Source organism: Atractosteus spatula, chromosome 6 (assembly GCF_055471065.1).
Source record: "Atractosteus spatula isolate fAtrSpa1 chromosome 6, fAtrSpa1.hap1, whole genome shotgun sequence".
Taxonomy (NCBI): Eukaryota; Metazoa; Chordata; class Actinopteri; order Semionotiformes; family Lepisosteidae; genus Atractosteus; species Atractosteus spatula.
In genome coordinates this window covers 33,378,630-33,389,064 of record NC_142711.1, presented here as the reverse complement: position 1 = coordinate 33,389,064, position 10,435 = coordinate 33,378,630, and the positions used below count along the sequence as shown (strand labels likewise).

Below are 10,435 nucleotides of genomic sequence, written 5' to 3'. Positions count from 1 at the left end.
CTGCTGAACAGTAAACGAAATATAGTAATCGCACCTTCACCTGTTTGCTATAGCTGCCTGTACCGATGTCACGCTCTACAATAATTTAGAAGCAGTTCAAATTTTACTGCTGCGATTGATGCTAGTAAAAAAGATTTTGAAAAAGGAAAGATATTTTAACGAGGAGAATCGAATTGCCACTCAAAATAAACACGTTTTGTACTCTTGCCTAACATTCCCCTACTTTGTGATCAGACATCTCTTCGAGCGCCTTTCGCAGAAGTTATGTTTCGGAATCTGAGAACGTGGGTGCATATAAGAAGCAGCAAACGATAGGAGGGGATTCAGTCCCTCTCCTCTAGTGTTGTATAGGTCCGCGTTTAATTTTAGAATTTAAGAACAAGACTTTTTTAGATATCAGTTTTTTTCATGTTGCACGTTCATTTTATACACACGAGACCGAGGTCACGATCATCTAAAGTTTGGAACCGCGTTTCAAATCATCTCCTCACTATTAATCACCGCTTGTCCAATTCAGAGTTACAGTGGTGAGTGGCATTTCAGTTTTTCTCGTTCGATAGTCGTAAACCGTGAACGTCTGATTGCGGTTGACCTAGAGCTCCTTCGCATTAATTCTTATTATTTAATAAGGAGATTATGCCTTTCGAGGACACCTCGGATTAAACATTTAAATAAGTTAAATTCATAATATTAATGTGTTTGGGCCGGTGACATGTACTGTACGTTTGGGGAGGGAGGTGGTGTATTGGAAAAGGTTATGAAACACCGATTTCACCCATAAAGGTTGTCGGCCTCTAACAATGGTCTTGAAAACTCTAATTATGGAGCAAGGATGCTAGGCACCCTTAGGTCTGTGAGGAATACCTTCCAGTGTTCAACAGCAGAACTGATCTCAGGCAGTAACTCTCAGGCTGTGCTCCCACTGCCAGCGGGGAGAAATAGAGACAGAGGTGCACTTCCTACTGCACTGTGACAGATACTCTGGGATTAGAGCAACATTCTTCCTGAAATTCAGAAATCTAATCCCAGAGTTCCCACACCTGCCAGAGTCACAACGGGTCCCAATCCTACTGGGAGAGGGAGGAGGGAACTCAGTTGATCTGGCAGCCCAGTATGTGATCTCCTGTCACAGCCTGAGGAACAGTGAGTCTGTCTCCCAATAATGCTCCAGCCGCCTACAGTATATGTCAATATTTTATAATATGTCTTTGTTGTAAATGTCTGTAACATGTCTGTAGATTTTATTTTACTTCTATTTTTTGTTTTGTTCCATGTTAATTTTATTATTTTTATTTGCTTTGGCAACACTGACTGTACCCATCGGTCATGCTAATAAAGCACCTTGAATTGAATTGAACTCTCTTGGTGTCCCTCAAAGCTGCACGGAGCATTTTTGAGGTATTACATCTGAAGGAAACAGGAGATGTTATTGTTGTCTGTGTCCTGAGGATAAACCTCTCACATCACTGAATCAATTAACAATATAAATTATTTTGTTTGCATCATGAATATACAGCATTTTGCAACTTGATGTTTTTTTTTCATTGTAAATACAAATATACATAGAAACTTAATCTGATGGGAGCTTTCCTGGCACTGGTCTATACAATCTCTGAGGTGAAATGTACTTTCTCTGAAGATCAGTCTGGAAAGGATCAGAATGGCCTGAAGCTTTGTTAATCTTTGATTCCCAGTTTGGTCACCAAGGGAGAGGAATAACAGTCACTACACTGGCCCATCAGAGAATACAAATTAAAGGTAATGGGACCCACACCCATCCTGGGTCTTATACAACGGCCAGTGGCTGTGAGTGAGCTGTTTCTGATGTGAATTGCATATAGTCATCTACACAAAACTAGCACAGGGCAGGTTGACACCAAGAGCCACAGATGATCTAAGCTGCCACCCCAGAAGGGTCTTATAAACAGAACCTAAATTAAACATAGGAGCTCTGCTGTGTCTGCGGGCTATACAGTACATTACACATGAGAGCTGTATAGAGGAGGTAAGCACAGCTCACGTCTTTTTAAATTAGGTACCAGTAAGAAGCGAACAGTTTATTTTCTCACAGAATGACACAATAAAGTCATTAAACAACACATAAATCTGCTGTGGTGCTAATTTACAAGGTTCAGCAGGCACTTAAAAAGTCCCTTCCTAATTTTGAGCAGTAGGACTTTGTTCTTCCTTTTCTAATCAGATTCCCTACGACTCCAGGAGCCACTGCACTGACCTGACAATAGCCAGGGATGCCAGGGGGAGAGAGCTCTCTGTTGCAGTCTGCAGGAGAGATCAATGATTCCACTCATGCCAGCACTATCTCCCTCACACACCGAGATTATCCTCAGCTGTGTAAAAGACGCACTCAGCTGGAAACGCAACACACAAAAAAGTCATCAAGGAGGGTTTTCAAGTCTTGTCTTCCCCAGACAAAAGAGCAGTGTCTTTCACTTCCAGCTGTTGTGTTAATGTGCTTTTTTAATGATTTATTTTACTGTTATTTGCCTAGTAGGTTTCAAGGCGACTTACAATACAAATGTGGGAATCTGGAATAAGTTAGCCAGCCATAGTGTTGAAGGCAATTCTCCTGGTTATGTTAAATGAGGTAGGATCTTGAGGAGGTGGGTAAGATGAAATACAGTAGCTACTAGCAAATGGACTAGATTGACCAAATGGCCTCCTCTTATATGAAACTCTTGTATTATGTAGTGGTCAGATGGACATTATTTTTCAGTGACCTGTTTCTGGACTGAACAGTAAACTGATACATCTGTTCTTTTTCTTTTCCTGTTTACAACCGTTTTTATGCAATATATGCCAGGGACCTGTGCAATACATTTATATTTATATTCATAATGTGCAATAAGACTTTTTTGTGTACTGTTCTGTTCTGGTTTGTTCTTTGTGTGTTCTGGACTGTGAGTAACTCTTCTTAGTGCACTTCTCACTGTACTGATTGTATTGTATTATTATTATTGTATCATTCATTACACTGTTGCTGTGTTGTCTGTGTTAAGCTGCTGTTGCACTGCAATTTACCTCACGGGATCAATAAAGTATCTATCTATCTTTAAGTAGTTCAAGTAGGTAGCCGTGTCAGCATTTGTAGGCTGCAATGGAACAAGTAAAGGTTTAATCCTTGCTGAAAAGAGAAGAAAAGAAACACAGCATTTGGGCTGTGGAGCCTTCTTCGGGTGGCACTAATTTATGAAGCATAAAAATCATAAAAGGTTCTGTACGCTACTCAAACAAGAACATATACACTTTCATAGTGGTCTGTTTGATAGAAAATTTCCACAAAATAAAAATAAGAGTCTCAGTGGTGTAAAGATTCACAACGAGCTTAAAATAGCCATGGTGAGCCAACTGCTGTGTATGTTTAAAGAAAATAATAATGGGGAATGCTTGCTAATCTGTATTTTATTGCAGTATCACTTAACAGGGATTCTGAGCTAACTTTATTTGTCTGCAGTTTCTGTATTTTCTTGCAAGGAAGAGAAGATGTCTATATTTATCTTAGAACAAAGTATTTTTTCTGTAACGTCAAAACATGATGTGTATTTTGTGTGTAACAAACGTTTGATCAAAGCAGCATGGGAGACTGTATGGAGCCGAGGGAGTGAGGCTGCAGGGGTTAGTGTTTAGAGCTGATACCCTCTTTCTGGGGGAAATTCAGTTTTAATGTGCTTGTTAATACGTTCAAAGGAAACTAAAGAACTTAGTTTGTCTAGACTATGGCAATGAAGTTTCACCCAGGTCGCAAACAATTTGTGGGCAGGATCATTTCATATTTTTCTAGAAAAATGCCAGATCAGGTATCCTGTAGTCATCCTTGCAGTAATCTTTCTTATAAAACGGACAATATATTTAGTCAGAAATTGTGTCTTCAGCCTCCTTCACTCAGCTCATCAAAACACGAAGAGCTGCTTATGGACCATAGGCAGGCTGATTCCTGTACAGTGAGCGCCCCCTATGGTCTGTAGTGTGCTCAGCTACTGCAGTAAGCACCCTGATTCCCTTAACTTGTATTATCATGTTAATGCTATAATACAAGTTTCCCGTAATTGTAGTTTAAACTGGTAATAAACCAACAAAATGTGGATCCCTATTGAACATTACATACTGGAGAGGGCCGGAAACAGAATATTAAGACTGAACAGTTTCATACAGACTTTTGTTTTCTGTCAATAGTAGACTGATTTTGTGTAGCACCCAATAAGATGACACATGGCAGCCATTATATGACAGAAGCTGCAGATAAGGTAACATAACATCACTTTATTAGCCCTATACAATTTCTTGCATTAGGAATTTGAAGGAGGTCAAAGTGTGCAGGCACTAAGTGGAATTCAGCCAGGATATTGTTAAGTTAGCATCCCTAAACATATGAATACTGCAATAGGATTTTTACCAAGTAGTCAGGGCTTCAGTTTAACGTCACTTCCAGAGAAAGAACCTGCTACAACCCCGTCTCTCTGCTCACTATTCTGGGGAACTGGTGTGGAAATTGTGATCCAGCCATATGACACTTTAGGCCAGGGGTAGTTAACCTTGGCACCCTAGATTATCAGCCACTCCAGGATTCTACTCCATTTTTTCTTTAATTTTCTGGTAAATTAATTAAGGATCAATTCCCCCCAGGCTCAAAATGCTGTAATGCCAAGAAATCCAGTTGTGAAGGTTGACTACCCGTGGTTTAGTAGGCACTCGCCATTATTATTGATGTTACTCTTATTTCACAAATACCCCCCCACCACAGCCTACTGGACCGAATTTCAGTATGGGAAGCACAGAAAAAAACAAGCCGACGCCAAGAGCTTCTCCTTCATAACCGATTTACTGCGATCCTCACAGTACTTTGTAACGATAAAATATTCATTTTTCTCAAAATTACAATTCCTACATCGCATCTAAACTGTTCTTCTGTATTTTACGTTAGTTCGAATTGTAACCTCATTATCCGATGATTGCTGTACAAAATACTCTAAACTCCATTAATATTTGTTATATGTATTATTACTGTGTATACTTATTTTCCATTTATCCATTATGCGCCTTCGAAAAAACGTCCCACACCGCTGAGCTGTTCCCGGTCGCCGCTTGATGTCGTCAGGAAAAGGTCCGGAAACGAGAACGGTTGTTATGGAGAAGCATTTCCCCTGAGGGATAGAAAGAGAGAGAGAGGAACTGGAATAGAGAGAGAGGGAGCGAGGACGGGAAGCACGAATGGGAAAAGTGAGGAAGCTGTGACAGCGGCTCCTTCAACAGGTAGGTCGATCATCGTTTGATTTTGTTTCTTTAATGCCCTGTACTGTTTTCAATGGTTTGTCGGAGCTACTTCGAATTCGGAGCAAAGCCAGGCGAAGCGGCGGCGTAGTTGCGGGAAGTTCAGCAGCAACACGATGTCAGTGGCAGGCAGCACCGCTCATCTCGCCGTGGCAGCTGAGTTCACGGGACAGACTCCATAGCTGTTCCGTCTCTTTTTCCGAAAGGCTAGGTTGTGTCGGAATCAGGTAGGCGTTGCTTTGCACTCGTTTTCTGCAGGGGTGTGAAGAGTTGCCTTTTCGTTTTCTGATGGAGTTTCACACGGAACGCAACAGGCGGCTCTGGGATCTTGATACTGGCCTGACGTGTCTAGCGTGTGTCAGAGTTGCTTTTAGTCTCTTTCACTTTTACTGTTGTTGGAGAGATGCTGAGAGACGTGGTGTGTGCGAGTTCGCTTCATTTAACCTGTAGGGAGAGAGAGGGAAAGCCTGTTTCATGCTCTAACAGAACCGCGGTTTCTGTCCAGACTGAACAATTAAAATGGTGCTGTAATTAAGTCTCTGTCATCACACTGACCTGACATTGTCTTCTGTCCTACAAGAGAGAGCAGCGTGCTGTTTTTGTAAGTACTATCATTTTTAAAAACTTTTTACAACCCAGAGGCTCAGCCGTAGTAGTCTATTAAGGTAGGATTTCAATATGCTGGGGGAGCAGTGAGTGAACATCATATACAGTAATTACCCTGACGTGACTATGGTTTTAAAGACTGAAAGTCCAAATGATAAGTGTCAGGAAAAGTAAAGGTTACAATAACAGCGGTCTCAGATACAGTACTGTACCGTATTCCCTATCTCTAAACTGATAGCACAGACACTTTATCAACTGTATAAGACTGTTCCTCAGCACGCTGACTGACAGAACTGATTGGATACTGGCAAATGCAGTACGCTGACTGAATGAATGGCTGGCACGGAGAGACTGCTGACTGAGGGACACTCTCCCTGACTGACGCATTGCTCGAGATACACCAGCAGCTCCCTCTCCTTACTCTCTTCACACTGCTGTGCTGGGCCTCCTGCCAGGGACAGCATCATCTTTGAGCACTCTGTCCAATTCAGCAATTTCATGCATTCTTGTAAAGTAATTAAGCTGCAATTTTATGCTACTTTACATTTATGACCTAACGCTGCTTTGTTCCGTTTTCTTTGTGTGTGTGTGTTCATGCGTGTTTCAGGGCCATTTTTTACTTCTGCTGTATGGCCGCAGTGAAATACAGTGGGACTTTCCTTCTGCCGTTTAGTCAGCAACGGAACTTGCTTCTCATTTCCTAAAGTAACTGTGAAAGTTTTGTTTTTGGTTCGAATTCTATTTGTGCCGATTTAGACTGTCTCAAATACCCAAAAACTACTTCAGAAAGAGTGTCAAAATAGGGGCTCAGACCCACAGAGATGGACACACGATTAGAAAATGGCAACGGCTGGCTGAAAGTCTGAGAAGAAGAAAGTAGCAGAGTTGGAAATCGACATGTCACGTTCCCCCTGCGCACGCAGATAGCTGAGTAAGACAGTGAAGAGCGAGAGGGGAAAAAGCATCGCTAGCATGCGTGTTGTACATTTAATTGTCTCCAAATGATGTGTCCGCAAGGGATCCTGGGATCACTGAGCAAGCAAAGCCTTATAATGTAACAAAGGCCAGGGTGTCTGCCTGCCTCCTAGATGGACCAACACCTGCAGGAACACCACCAGAGAGTGGGAAGGGTTCAACAGGTGCATTTTTACACTTTCACAAATGGAAGATCAAAAAGGAGTCGACATGTCCCAGCGCTTGTTGTGTGTCCCTCTGACAGTTTAAATCCAGTTCAGTGAAGATGGTAGCAAATTTGGTTTTGGGAAAGTCAAGTTGTTACCGAAACCTTAAACCGGATTGCCCTGTGATGAGCACAGATTGAAGCCATTGCTGAAGTTCAACAGGCACACATATTTGGAAATTATTTTATACTTGTCATGGATTCTAGAAACGTGTAGAGTGTTAATTTGGAATCGGTGTGCAGGTGGAGCACATTTTGCAGTTCAGCAAAACGTTTTGAGCGTTGTTTTAACGGCGCTGCTCTCTGGGTCTCTCTGCAGCTTGCCGGCTGCGCGGGTTTTGTGCTGTCACTGAGGCTCTGAATGCCTCCGCTCACATGACCTGGCTTAAAGTCCACCTGCCTCAGCCTGAGAGCTTTCCTGGCATTGTGACTTAATTGTGTGCAAAACTGTTAGAAAGCCAGAGGGGAAAAATGGTTTATACAAATATTAACCACAGGCTTAACCTACTTCACAGTGTTTCGGGTGAAAGGGAAATCTTTTACCCAGTGCACTCATGATGCAGATACAGTCTGTCACAATTTGTTTTAAAGCTCATATCAATTCCAGGTACCTTGTACAGTTTTTAAGCCGTCATTTGTAATGGAAAAGTCTTTCAATGAGTTTTGTTGGCACAGCTGTATTGCCTGGTTTTCAATACACTGCTGCAAGACGTTTGTTGAGGTGTGTAGGATCTGGGCCTAATGGATCTCCTCTCAGATCTCTCTTTCATGTTTCTGTGAATGCAGTTTTAAAGGAGCACCTGCTCTTGCTGATTACCATATCACAAGGCCTGATACCAAAGGACTTACAGTAAAACTATAATTAGCAAGCGAACCAATAAGCATTGAGCTGATTTCAAAAGTGAACTGACACTCAGCTAAATAGATAAGCATATCTAGATGCCTATATCCCCGTCTCAGGTGATACATTTCAGTATAGCTCATTTCTTAAACTTTGCTGTTAAACAGCATTGTAGAAGCATGTACAGTACCTTTGTTCCGTGAAGCACAGAGTCAAATATTAAGAAAATCAGTAAGTCTTTTGAAAGGAAACAGGCAAAGCTATGCAAAGAGATATTCTAAACATGCCTCTGTATCTTTCTCCTGCTCTCTCATTCTCTGTATTTTTATTTTGTGATTAGTTTCATTTTTCTTGTTTTATTCTTTGCTCGGTCAATCAGGGGCCATTTGTCCCTGCCAGTGATTCCAATCTGAACTGTAAAGATATACTGTGGTTATCTGGGCTCTGCTCCCACAGTCTGAGAGGGAGAACTTGACTGTTTTAAAAGGCAAAAAAACCAGGAGACACTATGTTATCAAAGGGCATCTGTATCATTACTCCAGCAGAAATATGACTTGTACTAGGCAAAGGTCAGTGAGGAAGTCACATGGGATTTCTTCCACCAAATATGAATGATTTGTGGAATTCTTCAGCAGATGTAAACTCACAGAAGGGTCCAAGCAGACCCACACAATGTGTTGTGAGCTTTGTTGGATTACAGAAAAGCACTGTTCTCATTTTTTCAGATTCATTCTGACATTTAAAACATGATTGATTTGCAGTTTGTGCACTGTAAATTATAGCTGACAAGTAACTCCAACTACATTATCAAATGATTGTTAGAGATGCACATCAAATCCAAAGTTTAAGCATAAAACAGGTATGAGCACTTGCAGACCTCTTTCCCTTTGTGGCTGGTTGAGAACTTATAAGAAGCTGTTCAGTGTGTGTCGGCGTGATATAATGCATAAGGGTTTTGCAGCGAAAGGCAAGGAAACACTCCTGGATGGGGTGGCTGAGGTGGTGACACAAAACAGAGACCGAGAACGACCTTTCAGTGACCCCAGCACTGAAAACAGGAGGGGGTCAGCCAGCAGCCAGGGCTGAAGGTGTGTTTTGGGGAGTGGCGCAATCAGGAGAATGGCTATCATTGTATCCTGTGCTGTTTTATTTCCCCCAATATAGGGAGCGCAGCTCTTTCTCAAGAGGTCACTCTCAGGGCAGCACACCAATGGAAACAGGCTGATAAACTGATAGGAAATCTGTTGTGCAGCTTTTATAGTGTGTTGGTATGATTAGCATCATAAGTGTTAAGTGATGCGACTCTGTACAGTTTAGATGTTATTGGAAGCGGTATTTCGAAGAAGTGGCAGTAAATGTTTGTGCCACACCTTTGTCAAGGTAAAGGCACATGAAGAAAGAAATGAGCGTCTGAAATAAATATTTGTAACGTTTTGTTAATTGGTTGTTGCTGACATTTGCAGTTCTTTGATTGCGTCAATAAATCATTTTGAATTTGCAGTGTTCAAAGCCCTTTCAGATGCTCTGTGTTAAAGGGTAATAGAGAATCTTAAAAAAAAACTCCCTGTATTATGTTCAAATTTGCTTTCGCTTTATTTAATTGGCTTTATGTGGAGGAAGGCCGGATGTGTCAGAACATGTGCTCCAATAACATTAATGATAATGGGTTAGGGCTAGGAAAAAAATAGGAGTAGCAGATATTATTTCCATGCTGGGCAGTTCCAGTTTATAAAGAAAGAAAGGAAGACGACAATTTTTCCTTCCTCCTTTTGGAGCTGAATAGTCAGTGTTCCTGGCACCTGAAGGCCGGGCTGTCCTGTTTGTAGTTCCCAGCCTTCCTGTTTTCCCCCTCAGTTTGGGCCTGCTTCCTCCTCTTGAGCTGTAACTCCACCTGCCTCTCCAGTCTGAGCTGCCGCAGTTAAGGTGCCGTTTTGGCGTGAATAAACCAGACACATTGTCATGGTAATTGCACAACTCATCACAGCGCTGCTTCTTTCCTTCTCCCTCTCTCACGTCGGCCCTCCCTCCTCTCGTCTTCCATATCCAGCCCTCCCTCTCTCTCTCCCCGCCTCAGCTTCAAGCTCAAAGAGCTTTATTTGCATGGCCGGTGAATTACAGTGTTTCTAAAGCAAAAATATTTCCTGACATTTCTAGTAAAGACATATTATTAATCGACATTTACCAAAGCAGTATTTGAGAGGATCACCCTCTGTTCCTCAGGCTGTGACAGAAGATCACATACTGGGCTGCAGCTCTATTGAATTTCCTTTCCCCTTCCTCCAATAGTATTGGAAGCTGTTCTGATTCTAACAGGTGTGGAAATTCTTGGATTTAGATCCCTTATTTTAGGGAAGAATATTTGTCTGAGTATTTTTTTGAAGTGCAGCAGAAAGTGCATCTTTGTCTCTGCTTCTCCTTGCTGGTAGTGGGAGCAGAGCCTGTCTTCTCTGGGTATCCCGGTCTGCCTGTGTCACCCAGTTTCTACAGCCAGGTCATCGTCATTGAGCCTGTTCTTCATCAGA

The 10,435-nt window shown here is 41.9% G+C and overlaps 1 protein-coding gene across 1 annotated transcript in view; it reads left to right on the top strand.

Moving 5' to 3' along the window:
• The first annotated feature begins 4,951 nt into the window (after window positions 1–4,951).
• ppp1r16a (protein phosphatase 1, regulatory subunit 16A) overlaps window positions 4,952–10,435 on the top strand; it is a 33,386-nt gene continuing 27,902 nt past the window's right edge. Inside the window, exon 1 of the mRNA XM_088919774.1 lies at window positions 4,952–5,268. The gene's annotated coding sequence lies outside the window, so the exon portion shown is untranslated. The remainder of the gene's footprint in view (window positions 5,269–10,435) is intronic.